This window comes from Clarias gariepinus, chromosome 14 (assembly GCF_024256425.1).
Source record: "Clarias gariepinus isolate MV-2021 ecotype Netherlands chromosome 14, CGAR_prim_01v2, whole genome shotgun sequence".
Lineage (NCBI taxonomy): Eukaryota > Metazoa > Chordata > Actinopteri > Siluriformes > Clariidae > Clarias > Clarias gariepinus.
The window spans coordinates 859,673-875,915 of record NC_071113.1 but is presented as its reverse complement, the minus strand read 5'-3'; the positions used below and the strand labels follow the sequence as shown (position 1 = coordinate 875,915).

At 36.8% G+C, this 16,243-nt stretch overlaps 3 long non-coding RNA genes across 3 annotated transcripts; 1 reads left to right on the top strand and 2 right to left on the bottom strand.

The window, feature by feature from the left end:
- Positions 1–1,654: 1,654 nt before the first annotated feature.
- On the top strand, positions 1,655–3,055 carry LOC128540884 (uncharacterized). The gene is made up of 3 exons (XR_008365605.1): positions 1,655–1,765; positions 2,505–2,577; positions 2,980–3,055. It is a non-coding gene; the product is annotated as an uncharacterized LOC128540884 (long non-coding RNA).
- Positions 3,056–5,732: 2,677 nt separating this feature from the next.
- LOC128541673 (uncharacterized) lies at positions 5,733–6,480 on the bottom strand. The gene is made up of 2 exons (XR_008365648.1): positions 6,232–6,480; positions 5,733–5,829 (listed from the first exon to the last, which is right to left on the bottom strand). It is a non-coding gene; the product is annotated as an uncharacterized LOC128541673 (long non-coding RNA).
- Positions 6,481–7,281: 801 nt separating this feature from the next.
- Positions 7,282–8,044, bottom strand: LOC128541674 (uncharacterized). Its single transcript, XR_008365649.1, has 3 exons — positions 7,984–8,044; positions 7,510–7,602; positions 7,282–7,390 (listed from the first exon to the last, which is right to left on the bottom strand). It is a non-coding gene; the product is annotated as an uncharacterized LOC128541674 (long non-coding RNA).
- Positions 8,045–16,243: the final 8,199 nt, after the last annotated feature.

Sequence of the window (16,243 nt, the reverse complement as noted above, 5' to 3'; positions counted from 1 at the left end):
AAGAAATATATCACATACTGTACTATAACATCATATTTAAAAAAAATCACATGCTATAACATCACATTCACCAGATAAGCTTAAACCATATACTTGTGTTAGCAGCAAAATTTTTAATAGTCAACTCTTATTGTCACGGTACTCCAGCAGAGGGCGCCAGGCGCAGAGACGCCATTTTGTGTTTCCTTTGTTTTCATTTGAACTCAATTTTCCAATGTGCACCTCGGTCAGGGGATTGGAGCGCTCACCTGAACCGAGGCAAAAAACTAGAAGGGACTAATTATGTTGGTGATAAATAGTCTTGTCTTTAGTTTCCCCTTGTCGTGCATTTGTTGAAGTTACCCCTCTTAAGTTGCCTTTGTCTGATTACTCCCTGTCTCTGCCTATTCTCTCCTTGACTCTTGGTCTGTTTCCTGGTTTTGTTTGTATTTTCCTAATTTGGTGTGTTAAGCTCCTAGCCCGTTTAGCTCTTGGGTCGCACTCTTCGTACGTCGCTTGACACATCCGAGATGAATTGACATATCTAAGATGAGATCATCGTGCTAATTACGATCCGGCTAATTTGGTTCTTCGAGCTCACCTGTTGTTGATGATTAGTATATCTGGATTGAGTTGTCTAGGATTATTGCGCGCTCGTGCGTTGGTTTAAAAGCCGATATGCATCGACAGAAGAAACACTGATCACAAGCCCTCCGATTGGTTGAGAAATGGAAAAAGAGCAGCTCAACTTTTTTTTGTAACACGTATTATGCGCTGAAATGCCCCCCTGCCATGGATTGCCCCCATACATAATCGCTATCAAATATTATATTAGAACATAAATTCATATGTTAATGGTTTACAAATTACATTTTTAATGGACAAATGCACAACAAGGGGAAACTAAAGACAAGACTATTTATCACCAACAATGTTATGTTTAAATCCTTGTTTAGTTTTTCTCCATGGAGTTAAGTTCCTGTTTTGTTTATGAGCTGTTTGAGTTCTCTGGCGGTTTGTGTCTCTCCTTGTTTCTGTACTCCTTGTTGAACTACTGATTATTATAGCTCCCAGTCAAGTGTAACTCCTAGTCAGGTTAAGCACTAGTGAGGTTGTGTTTATCTCTATGCTTAGCCCTGATGTTATGTTAGACTTCATAGTGGATCTGTTCTATTTTGTCTTGCTCTGTGTTGCTTCTGTTTTCCTTATTAAAGAAATCATACTAAGTAACTCACTTCTGCCACTATGCCTCTTTCTAAAGTTCTTTAAACTTTTGGAGCTGAAATGTTATGGGACTAAACCATCCGGTCAAAAAAAGAAGGGTGCTCTCACACCTTAAGCTAGAAGGGCAAATCATCTTTCCCGTATATGTGTGTTTTTCCCCTGTAAGTGTGTTTTTTCCCCTTGAAAATGTATGCTTTTTCCCTTATAAATGTGTTTTTTTTTCTTTAAAAATGTCCGCTTTTTCCCTTATAAATGTCGTTTTTTCCCTTATAAATGTGTTTTTTTTCCATTGAAAATGTGCGCTTTTTCCCGTGTAAATGTCTGCTCTTTTCCGTTTGTGCGCAACTACTTCTTTCCCGTGTGAGAACTCTTTCTCCAGTATTTTGCAAGCTAAAAGCTAAAGCTAACGCGCAAAGGACTATGGAAGTGGGGTCAAAACGCAACTGAACACGGAACGTTTCCGGATATCAGCTCCAGGACTCAACATCATGGAGTATACAGTGAATTATAGCGTGATAAAGTTATAATTTTCACTAAATTTTCAACTGCACACAATTACCAGGTAATGTTTAATATATAAAATTAATCAGATTTTTACTGTTTTAGGCACTAATGATAACTTTGTAGCAGTGTTAATACTATTGGAGTGTTTGGGGGAAATGCCGAGCCGAGTGTAAATGGCAGTGATTAAAAGGAATATTATCTCATTTAGACCATTAAACACTGATGTAAACCATCAGCTCCATGGCATCTCTGTAGTATACATCCACATATGGATTTATAAGCAAGCTAATATCACTATGCTAACCGCTAACACTTAGCATGGGGAAACTAGCTTGTTCATTAATATATATTAGTTTAATAGTGTATTTGGACACATATACGTGATGTAAACAGTTAGCTCTATTGTTTTTGTAAAATGCCTGTCCAAATATGAATCTATAAGCAAGCTAATATAATTATGCTAAGCGCTAGCTTGCTAAAAGAGCTAAGATAGCAGCAACTATTGCTAATTATCCCTGAGCTGCTCCTGTTATGTGCTAAATGTTACAGGTGGTTAACGAGTTGTTGTATGTAGTTTATTGGAGCTCCTGAGTGCCATATAATGTATCCTGCTGTATAATGTAGTGGTTTTATCATAGCTAGAGATCTTCTGAATAGTTAGTTATGTGCTTACACAATGTATGTAACAGTCAAGAAAAGAGGCTTTTGTTCAGGTTCTATCTATTCTATTATAAAGTCATTAAATATATGTTTATACTCCTTATAATATGTATGATTGTGTGTTTTTCTTCTCACAGTGAACTGTGTGTAAATCATCAACTGCCTGTGTATCAGCTGATTTCTACACCAGCTTTACATCCTGAGCAGAAGGTGAGTGCTCAGAAGTATTTACCTCTCTTTTCAAGAACACCACTGAGCACTTCTTAATCAGGGGACAGGGACACATTTCTCTTCATGGACATGATGTGTGTGTTAATGAATGGTGGAGATGGGGCCAAATTTTACAGCAATCCTTAATAGCAAAACCAAATAATTGGTTTTAATACACAGCATTACTAAAAGCTTGCATTCTATGAAATTTTGTGTGCGTGCCTGCCTGCGTGTGTCAAACTGATGTCATATGATGTCAAACATTATAAAGTGATATTAACTTGCTTATAAACCCATATGTGAATGTATATTACAGAGATGCCATGGAGCTGCATAGTAACACCATGAAGTCTTTTTACTAGACACTTATATTAACATGTCTTTATTTCTCCCCTGTTGTAGATTGTCGTGGAGAGGACGGACCCTTGATGCTCTGCCTTTTTGCACCAACAATACATACATGTATTTTATTAATTTGGAAATAAAGTCTTTAATATAATTTACAGTTGAGTATTTATTTCTAGTTTGCTTATTATTTAGCAAAACAGTTAAAGTGCATGTAAAGCATTGCTGCAAATGACACTGAATAGAATCAGATGTTACTCCACTCTGTGTGAGGGTACAGGCTTATATACAGTATGTGATTTTAGCATCAATAATGTTTTTACTTCTAACTAAAGCATGCTGCCTTGGAGATATTAGTGACATCTCTGTTTCAGTTCGAACAACATATTCCATAATATTTATGAATACATTAATCCCATATGTTCAGCAGTTAAAACAGAGGTTCTTAAACATTTTACAGCGAAGGACTCCTTCAACTGTAAAACAAACACCTCTGCATACATTTACTTATAGTGCATTTCCAAAAATACATTTTTATGTTCTTCAAAAAGTACAACTTTTTGTTTTCATTTAAATGATTAATGATTAAATGATCCATAAAAAAAAAAATCTAGTATGTCAAAATATTAGAATATTTCACTTCGATCATGGGGAAGACTGCTGACCTAACAAGTTGTCCAGAAGATGATCATCTACACCTTCCAGAAGGAGTGTAGGCCCTTAAGGTCAAACTTTACCACCAACTATTTCACTGACCATGTTGTTGCTTGATTGGCCAGCCATCTCATCTGACCTTAGGTTTCATGGGAAAGATGAGCTGAAATCTGGGATAAATTTACAAGCTGAATGCTTCAACTGTGATCTGCAAACATAACCAGGGTGTCATGTTTAAGAGCTTAATGCAATGGGTTACATAAAAACACCAACTATTTAAAAATATGTAGGCTTATGAATAGTGGCAACGTATATCTACTGTATGTACTGTGAATGCATGTTCAAGAATAAGAGTATCATAAATTGTCCAATAATTAAAATACACATGTAAACAATGAGTGTGTCATTTGAAATGCCGTTTATCTAAAAAAATTTGAATATTGTGCAAAAGTGTTTAAGGTTTAAAATTATTGGGGGGGAAACACATTCACAAGAGAAACGTCATACACATAGAAAAAAAAATCATAGAGCACAAGGAAAAAATTATATATTTACAAGGAAAGAATTATAAATTTACAAGGGAAAAATAATACATTCACAAGGAAAAAATTTTATATACTTATAGGTGAAAAATAATACATTTACGAGGGAAAAATTATACACATTTAAAGGGAAAAATACTATATTCACCAGGGAAAAATAATATACTTACATGGGAAAAAGTACACATTTACAAGGGTAAAAAACACATTTATAAGAAAAAAAAGCTCATTTATAAGGGACAAAGCACACATTTTTAAGGGAAAAAAGGACATTTACAAGGGTAAAAAAGCAAATTTATAAGGGAAAAAGCACAATTATAAGGGAAAAAGCACACATTTCGAGGGGAAAAGCACACACTTACAAGGGAAACAGCATATATTATCAAGGGGGAATTTTTCCCTTGTAGGTATATTATTTTTTTCCCTTGTAAATGTATTATTTTTCACCTATAAGTATATACATTTTCCCTTGTGAATGTATTATTTTTCCCTTGTTAGCGCATTATTTGTCCCTTGTTAGTGTAATATTTTTCCCATGTTAGTGTATTATTTTTTCCTTGTAAATTTATAATTTTTTCCTTGTGCTCTATGATTTTTTTCTATGTGTATGACGTTTCCCTTGTGAATGTGTTTCCCCCCCAATAATTTTAAAACTTAAACACTTTTGCACAATATTTTCTAATTTTTTTTAGATAAATGGCATTTCAAATGAAAGACTAATTGTTTACATGTGTATTTTAATTATTGGTCAATTTATGATACTCTTATTCTTGAACATACATTCACAGTACATACAGTAGATATACGTTGCCACTATTCATAAGCCTACATATTTTCAAATAGTTGGTGTTTTTATGTAACCCATTGCATTAAGCTGTTAAACATGACACCCTTGTTATGTTTGCAGATCACACTTGAAGCATTCAGCTTGAAATTTATCTCAGATTTCAGCTCATCTTTCCCATGAAACCTAAGGTCAGATGAGATGGCTGGCAAATCAAGCAACAACATGGTCAGTGAAATAGTTGGTGGTAAAGTTTGACCTTAAGGGCCTACACTCCTTCTGGAAGGTGTAGATGATCATCTTCTGGACAACTTGTTAGGTCAGCAGTCTTCCCCATGATCGAAGTGAAATATTCTAATATTTTGACATACTAGATTTTTTATTTTCATGGATCATTTAATTATTAATCATTTAAATAAAAACAAAAAGTTGTACTTTTTGAATAACATAAAAATGTATTTTTGGAAATGCACTATAAGTAAATGTATGCAGAGGTGTTTGTTTTACAGTTGAAGGAGTCCTTCGCTGTAAAATGTTTAAGAACCTCTGTTTTAACTGCTGAACATATGGGATTAATGTTTTCATAAATATTATGGAATATGTTGTTCGAACTGAAACAGAGATGTCACTAATATCTCCAAGGCAGCATGCTTTAGTTAGCAGAAAAACATTATTGATGCTAAAATCACATACTGTATATAAGCCTGTACCCTCACACAGAGTGGAGTAACATCTGATTCTATTCAGTGTCATTTGCAGCAATGCTTTACATGCACTTTAACTGTTTTGCTAAATAATAAGCAAACTAGAAATAAATACTCAACTATAAATTATATTAAAGACTTTATTTACAAATTAATAAAATACATGTATGTATTGTTGGTGCAAAAAGGCAGAGCATCAAGGGTCCGTCCTCTCCACGACAATCTACAACAGGGGAGAAATAAAGACATGTTATTATAAGTGTCTAGTAAAAAGACTTCATGGTGTTACTATGCAGCTCCATGGCATCTCTGTAATATACATTCACATATGGGTTTATAAGCAAGTTAATATCACTTCATGATGTTTGACATCATATGACATCAGTTTGACACACGCAGGCAGGCACGCACACAAAATTTCATAGAATGCAAGCTTTTAGTAATGCTGTGTATTAAAACCAATTATTTGGTTTTGCTATTAAGGATTGCTGTAAAATTTGGCCCCATCTCCACCATTCATTAACACACACATCATGTCCATGAAGAGAAATGTGTCCCTGTCCCCCGATTAAGAAGTGCTCAGTGGTGTTCTTGAAAAGAGAGGTAAATACTTCAGAGCACTCACCTTCTGCTCAGGATGTAAAGCTGGTGTAGAAATCAGCTGATACACAGGCAGTTGATGATTTACACACAGTTCACTGTGAGAAGAAAAACACACAATCATACATATTATAAGGAGTATAAACATATATTTAATGACTTTATAATAGAATAGATAGAACCTGAACAAAAGCCCCTTTTCTTGACTGTTACATACATTGTGTAAGCACATAACTAACTATTCAGAAGATCTCTAGCTATGATAAAACCACTACATTATACAGCACTATACATTATATGGCACTCAGGAGCTCCAATAAACTACATACAACAATTCGTTTAACCATCTGTAACATTTAGCACATAACAGGAGCAGCTCAGGGATAATTAGCAATAGTTGCTGCTATCTTGTCTCTTTTAGTAAGCTAGCGCTTAGCATAATTATATTAGCTTGCTTATAGATCCATATTTGGACAGGAATTTTACAAAAACAATAGAGCTAACTGTTTACATCACGTATATGTGTCCAAATACACTATTAAACTAATATATATTAATGAACAAGCTAGTTTCCCAATGCTAAGCGCTAGTGGTTAGCATAGTGATATTAGCTTCCCAGTGGGCACAAACTCGTGGAAACCACGTAAAGAAGACGTGTTTTCACCATGTGGAAAAGACGGGTAATTTAGGCGTAAAAGGCAAGTCCAATTCCACGTGGATTTGACACATGGAATCCACGTGTTTTTTACCACTTGGAAAAGACATGGATATAAGCCCATGGAAAATACGTGTTGTGTTCAATGTAAATTCTGCAAAGTTTAAAATGTCTACAACATCAAGTGAAAAGCAGACACAAATTACATAAAAGTTGTAATAACCAATAATTAATTCATATTTCAAAACAAACAATACAAAATGCACATAAAAACTGGGTGTAGTGCATAATACTAAAATACCATAAAAATGTGAATACTAAAAGACTAATTAAACCAAAAAAATATCTAAGAGAAGATAGAAAACTGTCTCAAACAGCAAAAGAAACAAAATTACAAAAACCTTTACTTAACACTTAATAAATTACACTGCATCCAGCCTTTCTTTCCTCTTAGGTGCAGTTCGTAACTGATTGGCGATGGTGCTGAGGGCAAAGGCTTCTGTAACATCATGCGCCTTTACTACACTGTCTGTCAAAGGACAAAAATGTTTAGTATAATTTAGATGCATGGACTGCAATTTATCAATACAATCATTGTTTTAATATAAAAAAAAAGACACGACCACAAGGGACTGTTCAATTACTTACCAGTTATTAATTTGCACAGCGCTGTCAAATGATGTTTTATCCCCTCGTGATCCCTTCATGTTTAGTTGAAACATAAGTGAATTGGTAAGGAATCTAGAAGTAAACAACCTTATCTATTTATTTTCAAAGAAATAAATGGGTAGAGTACCCACATAAGTTACACGGAAAAGTTCCTACTTCTATTCTTAGAAATTCAATGGAACATATTCTGCAAGTAAATGTTAGTGTTCACTGTCAGAACTCCTCAGTGCATATAATATATTATACATGGTGATGGTGCTGCATTTATGACAAATTATACCTGTTCATTAAATACTAGCCTGTTTTTATGATTTTTGACAAATTAACGTTTCTAATTGCCTGTTATGCTTCAAATCCTACGTTAGCTACATACATAGATTCACAATCAAGCTAACCGCGTCGGTTAGAACCTACACTAACTGCCACAGAACATACTAGAATATTACTGCTTACCTCAGTGCTCACCCTGTAACATCACACACAAATGTTCTCTGTATGAAACACAATTGCCACGAGTACTTTGTAACGTTAGCAGACCACACGTTTAAACAAATTTCGAAGTTTCTAATTTCTTTTTATTAGCTATAAATGTTTCGCGCTTCACTTAAAAAAACGGGATCCAGGAAAGGCTGATCACTGCGCATGCTCAGTACCACTCGCTAGACTGCAAAGTCACTCTGCGCAGCGACGCCTATGTGTCGCCTCTGATAGCACATCGGTGTTCTAAACTACTTTTTAGTTTGCAAATCCAGTGTACGTTGTAGTCAGATGTGGCATTTAGGCGATCAGTAACACATTTTGAAAATGCCATTTTAGAACACATTTTTGGCTCATGTGTTCAACTTTAGAACACATTGGACGCGTCATATGCGTTATTTTATTTTAGAGTATGTTTAATGGTAATTAATGATTGTCACATTTATGTAAAAACATACAAAATATGCATTCAAAATTAGATCAAGCAACCATCAATAGGTGGTACGAAATTATTTTCCACGTGATATCCACGTGGAAATGCACGAAGAATAATGTAGAACTAAAACTCCATGTGGATTCCACATTAATTTAGAACAGGTTTTCCACGTGCCTAAAACCACGTGGAATCAACGTGGATATCAGGTGAAAATTGGTGGATCCACCACTTCACCAAATATCCACCAGAAATCCACGTGGATTACATGTGTTGTGCCCGCTGGGTTGCTCATAAATCCATATGTGGATGTATTTTACAGAGATTCCATGGAGCTGATGGTTTACATCAGTGTTTAATGGTCTAAATGAGATAATATTCCTTTTAATCACTGCCATTTACACTCGGCTCGGCATTTCCCCCAAACACTCCAATAGTATTAACACTGCTACAAAGTTATTAATAGTGCCTAAAACAGTAAAATCTGATTAATTTTATATATTAAATATTACCTGGTAAGTGTGTGCAGTTGAAAATTTAGTGAAAATTATAACTTTATCACGCTATAATTCACTATATACTCCATGATGTTGAGTCCTGGAGCTGATATCCGGAAAGGTTCCGTGTTCAGTTGCGTTTTGACCCCACTCCCATAGTCCTTTGCGCGTTAGCTTTAGCTTTTAGCTTGCAAAATACTGGAGAAAGAGTTCTCACACGGGAAAGAAGTAGTTGCGCACAAACGGAAAAGAGCAGACATTTACACGGGAAAAAGCGCACATTTTCAATGAAAAAAAAAAACACATTTATAAGGGAAAAAGCACACATTTTAAGAAAAAAAAACATTTATAAGGGAAAAAGCGCACTTTTTTAAGGAAAAAACCACATTTATAAGGGAAAAAGCGCACATTTTCAAGGGAAAAAACACACACATATACAGGAAAGATGATTTGCCCTTCTGGGCCACCGTAAGGCTGCGTGTGTTTTCCCGCCAGATGCCGCAATTTAGCGTTAAGCAACATTCGGGAATTTAAATAAATGTTGTACTTCACTGAATATTTGCCAGATGGCGCATGGAAGGACTTTATCTAAAAGGCGGACCAAGTACTGTACAACGAAGAACTGTGTATAATTACTTAGTCTAAAACAATATTGTTTCCAATGCTGAAGCAAACATGGATTTTATTTTGTTTTACAACAGATCTTTCATGATGAATGTGTGTATATGTGCTTCATATTATTTTCATAATGATGAAATAAGATGCCCAAATTCGTGCTTTAAATTTTTTATAAGTTTCTTATATAGTTTTTGTAATGTTTTAACAGGGACAAAACAGTGAAAGACATGGCAATGCCTCGGTTTGATGGCCTTGAAATTAATTTACTTTCCTGATAGTAGGCTATCTGATAGTGTTAACTATGCGAATGTCCTGATTCGTGAATATGCCAACATGTCTTATTTAAAACATAAAAATGTGTTGACATCATCATAAGACATGAATTAACAATACATATAGGCTATATATATAATACTATTAAGTAAATATAAGAAAAAAGTTCTTCTGGCTTTTTATAATAATCATCATATTTGCTGTTTGTGTCCAGCATTTAATAATTATTTCATACATTATTTAACCATGGCTGGAAATAATAGCTGGATTGTGAATTCATGACTAAAATAAAGCTGTCCGTCTTTTGTAAAGTACTTTAACTTTTCAAAAGGCACTTCTCACCTTTCATGTAGGTCTGCTCGGACTTATTAATTCTTTTAAACCCCTCAAAAATGTGTGTGTATACAGCTTAAAACTATCAGTTTCAATCATCAGTTATTAAAGATAGCATCTATTTAGAAAATATGTCCCAGCGATTTCGGAGCTTCAGGAAATCTCCCGGCGCTCTGCGCATAACACCGAGCCAACTCATGTTGGAAAGAATTTATAAACTGTTTCTAAACGTCGGCTTTTGTTTTTTTACTTAAAGAAAATTATGATGATCTGCCACGGCGTGTGCCTGTGATGGGTGTGCGCCCAAATCTACTATCTCTACTCGCGCACTCCGTAGGCTCCCTGAATAGGCGGCAAAGGGACAGACACCTATTCGTGTCGGCTGGCGATAATTAACGTTAATATTCAATTCAATTCAATTCAATTTTATTTGTATAGCGCTTTTAGCAATTTTCATTGCCGCAAAGCAGCTTTACATAGTCAAAAGAATTATTTAAGTTTGTATGAAATGTGAATTTGTATGAATCAAAATGGTCAGTTTGTCCCTGGTGAGCAAGCCGAGGGCGACAGTGGCAAGGAAAAACTCCCTGAGATGGTAATAGGAAGAAACCTTGAGAGGAACCAGACTCAACAGGGAACCCATCCTCATTTGGGTGAAACAGAAAGCAGTAAATGATCTGCATTTATACAGTGTGTAGGGTGGGAGGCAGTTCAGCTATAATAGCTGATGTTAATTGATGTTAATATGGAGTCCAGGTAGTTATTGAAGACCCAGGTAGACTTGTAAGAAGTTCCAGTCATGAACTATCGAACTGTCAAGTCCCCAGAGAAACAGTTGCCAACACCAGTCAAGGCCAGAACCATTTTCTAGGTAGAGAGAATCATTCCCAGACACCAGACGCATCCCAGAGAGACACACGGGGCATCCATGTGACGAGATCTTCAGCCAGAAGCGGGGCACCAGGATGGGTCAGATAGGTCCGGAGGGCAGAGGGAGTCTGGATCACTGGCAGCTCAGGAACGACATGTGTAGCTCGACAGAGAGAGAGAGAAAGAGTGAAAGGGGGAGACAGGAGAAGAGAGGAAAAAGAAAGAGGGGGGAAGAGAAGAAGAGGAGAGATGGCAGTTAGGTATGGTCACAGTCACACAATGTATAATGTGAATGTATATTAACTGTAGAGTGCAAGCAGAGACTCCGGCAGGACTAACTATGACAGCATAACTAAAAGGGAGAGCCAGAAGGAAACACAAACATGAGGGCTTCCTGACATGTAAAGCAAACAATCACCTCACCGTCAGCAAACCTGAGTGATCAATGAGAGTGAGGAAGACAGCATCCAAACATACCAGTTCACCATAATACTCTACGTCCATGAGTCCCCCAAATCTGCTCCTTTACCTATGGCAAATCTATTTATAAAAATGCTTGGCTAAATAAATAGGATTTTAGCCTGGACTTAAACACTGAGACTGTGTCTGAGTCCCGAACACTATTTGGAAGACTATTCCATAACTTTGGGGCTTTGTAAGAAAAAGCTCTGCCCCCAGCTGTATTTTTCATAATACGCGGTACTGACAAGCAGCCTGCATCCTTTGATCGAAGTAGGCGTGGCGGATCGTAAGACACTAGCAGTTCACTCAGGTACTGCGGCGCGAGACCATTTAATGCTTTATACGTCAAGAGTAGTATTTTAAAATCAATGCGAAATTTCACAGGGAGCCAATGGAGTGAAGATAAGATAGGGGTGATGTGCTCATATCTTCTGGTTCTGGTGAGGACTCTCGCTGCTGCATTCTGGACTAACTGGAGCTTATTTATGCATCTAGCTGAACAACCAGACAGTAAGGCATTACAATAGTCCAACCTAGAGGTGATAAAAGCATGAACTAGTTTTTCTGCGTCGTTTAGCGACAATAAATTTCTTATTCTGGCAATATTTCTGAGGTGAAAGAACGCTATCCTGGTAATATTATCTACATGTGCTTCAAATGAAAGGCTGGAATCAATAATCACACCAAGGTCTTTCACTGTTGCATTTGATGGAACAGAAAGGCCATCTAAAGTTACGGTGTGATCTAAAATTTTACTCCTAGCTGTATGCGGTCCTATGACTAGAACTTCTGTCTTATCCGGATTTAGCAGAAGGAAGTTAATTAGCATCCAATTTCTTATGTCCTGCACACAATGCTCAATTTTAGTAAGCTGTTTTTTCTCATCAGGTTTTGCTGAGACATATAACTGTGTATCGTCAGCATAACAATGAAAACTAATACCATGCTTACGGATTATGTTGCCCAGAGGAAGCATGTAAAGGGAAAAAAGCAGTGGACCTAAAACTGAACCCTGCGGAACGCCAAACTCCACTAGAGAACATGCAGAATAATCACCATTTAAGTCTACATACTGATAACGATGGGTTAGATAGGATCTGAGCCAGGAGAGGGCTGTACCCTTAATTCCCACTACATTTTCTAATCTGTGAAGAAGAATAGCGTGATCAACAGTGTTAAAAGCTGCACTGAGGTCAAGTAATACAAGCATAGTTACACAACCCTGATCAGAGGCCAATAGAATGTCATTTACTACTTTAACGAGCGCTGTCTCTGTACTGTGATGAGGCCTAAATCCTGACTGATACAGTTCATGTATGCCATTTCTATGTATATATGAGCATAGCTGCTCCGCCACTATCTTTTCCAGGATCTTAGAGATAAAGGGGAGGTTTGATATTGGTCTGTAACTGGACAGCTGACAGGGGTCGAGGTCAGGTTTCTTAATTATTGGTTTGATTACTGCTAATTTAAAAGATTTTGGAACATATCCAATGCTGAGTGAAGAATTAATTATTCTCAACAGGGGTTCTGTTATTGCTGGTACTATCTGTTTAAGAAAATGTGTCGGTACAGGATCTAATATACAGGTTGATGATTTTGAAGAAGAAATGAGTGAAATTAGTTCATTCTCTTCAAGGGGAGTAAAGTATTCTAGGTTCTGGTCTGACATGGCTAGATTAACATCTGCATCAATTACATTGTTCGGTTTCAAAACCTCAATTTTATGCCTAATATTTACAATTTTATTATTAAAAAAGTTCATGAAGTCCTCACTATTGCATGATGTTGTTGTGGAGATTTCTGCAGTGGTCTTATTTCTGGTTAATTTGGCTACAGCATTAAATAAGAATCTAGGATTATTTTTGTTATTTTCTATAAGAGTGGAGAGATATGTTGATCTAGCTACAGTAGTTGATCAATTGGAATGGTTATTACCGTCGCGCTCACCGCCGCGTAAAAACGTCAGCGGCCAAAATAAATCAGTTGCATTTCAAAGTCATTCGTAAAATGGCCGCCAGGTGGCGCAAAGTGACATTTTCGCTCGTTGCCGTAAATACAACAGTGACCGTTATACAGTGTATCTCTGTATCGGTTTATTGTTATTTAAGTTCTGGATTATTTCAGGTACTTTAAACACATTGTTGGGTTGCTCATGTTGGCTCATATGAGATGTAGTTTACAAATAAACACCTGGTTGGGTTATTTTGACCCAACAACTGGTTTATTCATTATTCTTTCTTTTCTCCAAATATCAGCCTGCAGAATGTTTGAAATATTACTGTTTATTGTGTTACAGGTGTAGTTTTAAGAGTTGTTTAGGCAGGAATGCGTGTGTATACAGCTCAAAACCTCCATCGGTTATTAAAGATAGCGTCTATTTAGAAAACATGCCCAGTGATTTCTGAGCTTCAGGAAATCTCCCGGCGCTCTGCGCATAACACCGGGCCAACTCATGCCGGAAAGAATTTATAAACGAATTCTAAATGTGCGCTATTGTTTTTTTACTTATAATATTTGTTAAATTTAATTTAAATGAGGTTTGGGCTCAGGACTTTGATTCGGCATCGTGATTCTCCTCTTTAATTTACTCCATAGTTTTAATCAGCGCTCAGCCGCATGCATGGAGTTTTCCAGAGCGCACCGGCAGAAGTAGAATAATGATTATGAACGCGTCGGGAAAACAGCAAGCAGACTGACTCTGACCATTTTAAAAAACGTTTGCGTTCATTTTCTGACGCGCTCAAGTTCACCAAAAACAATACAGAGCAGCGCAGCTTACAACACTTACAAAATCACAACGTTTTTTCGTTATTGTGAGTGCGCTTAAATAAAAGTTGAGTCTTATAAAGGCATGTAGTCTTATATAGTTTTATTATATAGTTTTTGCACATTAATCTGACACAGTTTTTTCAGCCTGTCACGGTGTGCGCCCAAATCAATATCGCTCCTCGCTCACTAGTTAGGCGGCCTCCCCTTTAGACATGCGAAGCAGCGGGACCGCAGAATTACACATGACTGGTGAGCTATCGTTGCTATCGTTGCCCGGGCTTGCACCCTGCGCTATAAAATACTCGGGGTTTGTTGAGCTACAGTGGATTTTACTACGCGCTGTGTATGCAGCGCGCGTGCAACAACGCGGAAGTGCGGCATGCAAGCAGGGCAAATGGAAATAGAACGCGCCCCAGGGACTTCAAAGGAGCGAGAGGTGGGAGGGGGCCGGTCCGGCCATCCGCGGAGAGCTGAGTCGGATGGCCATTGCACTCACACCGCGTAGTAAAATCCACTGTAACCCAACAAACCCCAATCATCACCAGCCGTGCCTTATTCCGTCATGTCATGTGGGCATTATAAGCTTTGTATTGAAAACTTCCAACTAAAAAGTGGCAGCTGGCACGCCTAAAAATAGACGCAGGTTATTTTTTTAATAGTCTAAATAAAAACCCTCCGATTTAATTTCCTATAGTCTAACCAGCGCTCAACCGCACGCATAGTTTTCCCGAGCGTGAGGAATTTTTTTGTGCTAAATAATGTTTATGCAGTATAAGAAATTCTATTAATCCTGGGTTGTTCTTTTAGTGTCACTATAGTGCTTTACAATGCCAGACAACATTCAAATACAAATGATTCACCCTCCCCAGGTGTGAATCGGCTGTTCTCACCTATACATTTAGAGGAACTGAAATGCACTTCTCCCCACTTTAAAAACCTCTTGAATCTGAGGCTCTTCTGGAGACTTTTAGTGATTTAAATTTGTGTAATTTTAATCTCCTGGATTCTAGATTCTAAAGTTGACATTGTTACCTTTTTTAATCATTGGAATGGAAGAACTTGTTATTTTCCTTATGATAGCATAAATTGCATTGTTTTTAATCAGTCTATACACAATAATATTCTTTTTTTTTTTTTTTAAACGGGTATGGGGGCTATCTTGGTTCATTAATCTCCGTGCCTGGTTTAGGTTTAGTATTCAGTGCGCATCTGTTATATTACAACTATCATAACACTCAAATACCTTTTATCGGGGGTTGAGTGACTGATGTGCCTAACATTTTTCAGCTGAGCCTTTGTTTCACTGAAAACGACCGCGACACCCCTCTCTCTCACACACACACACACACACACACAGAGCCGACCAAATCATTAGCACGTCCCTCCCCCAAACAGCACAGACATTTACTTTCTATCCATTAACTTACACCTGAACTGAGTTGTTTGAGTAACATGGGTCGAACCCGTTACAAATCATAACAGTCTACTGCATTTCATTCTTATAATAACGCAAAAACACAAGCGGGGCCGAAAGACCGACATCTGCTGATGCAGTAGAACGTCCTAACACTGTTTTAATTTTATGGTCATTTATTTCAGTTAATAAATCTACTATAAATTTAAAGAACACAAGAAATAAGATGACACAAATCCATACACGCTTTTTTTTCTAATTACAAGTGATAAAATTAAAAGGCTCACTGTGTTAACATTTATTGTGCTTAAATTTGATCCTAATAAGATTTGATTTAATTTGAATTCTAGAACAGTGGCAGCTGGAACACCTAAAATAGATGCAGGATTATTTTTTTATAATCTAAATAAAAATGCTTTTTTAAACGTGGGCTATTGTTATTTACATGCAATATTTGTTAATTTAATTTAAATGGGGTTTGGTCTCCGGAATGTTGAGCATCAGGATCCTCTTCTTTACTTTCCTACGTAGAATCAGCGCTTAATCGCACGCATTAAGTTTTGT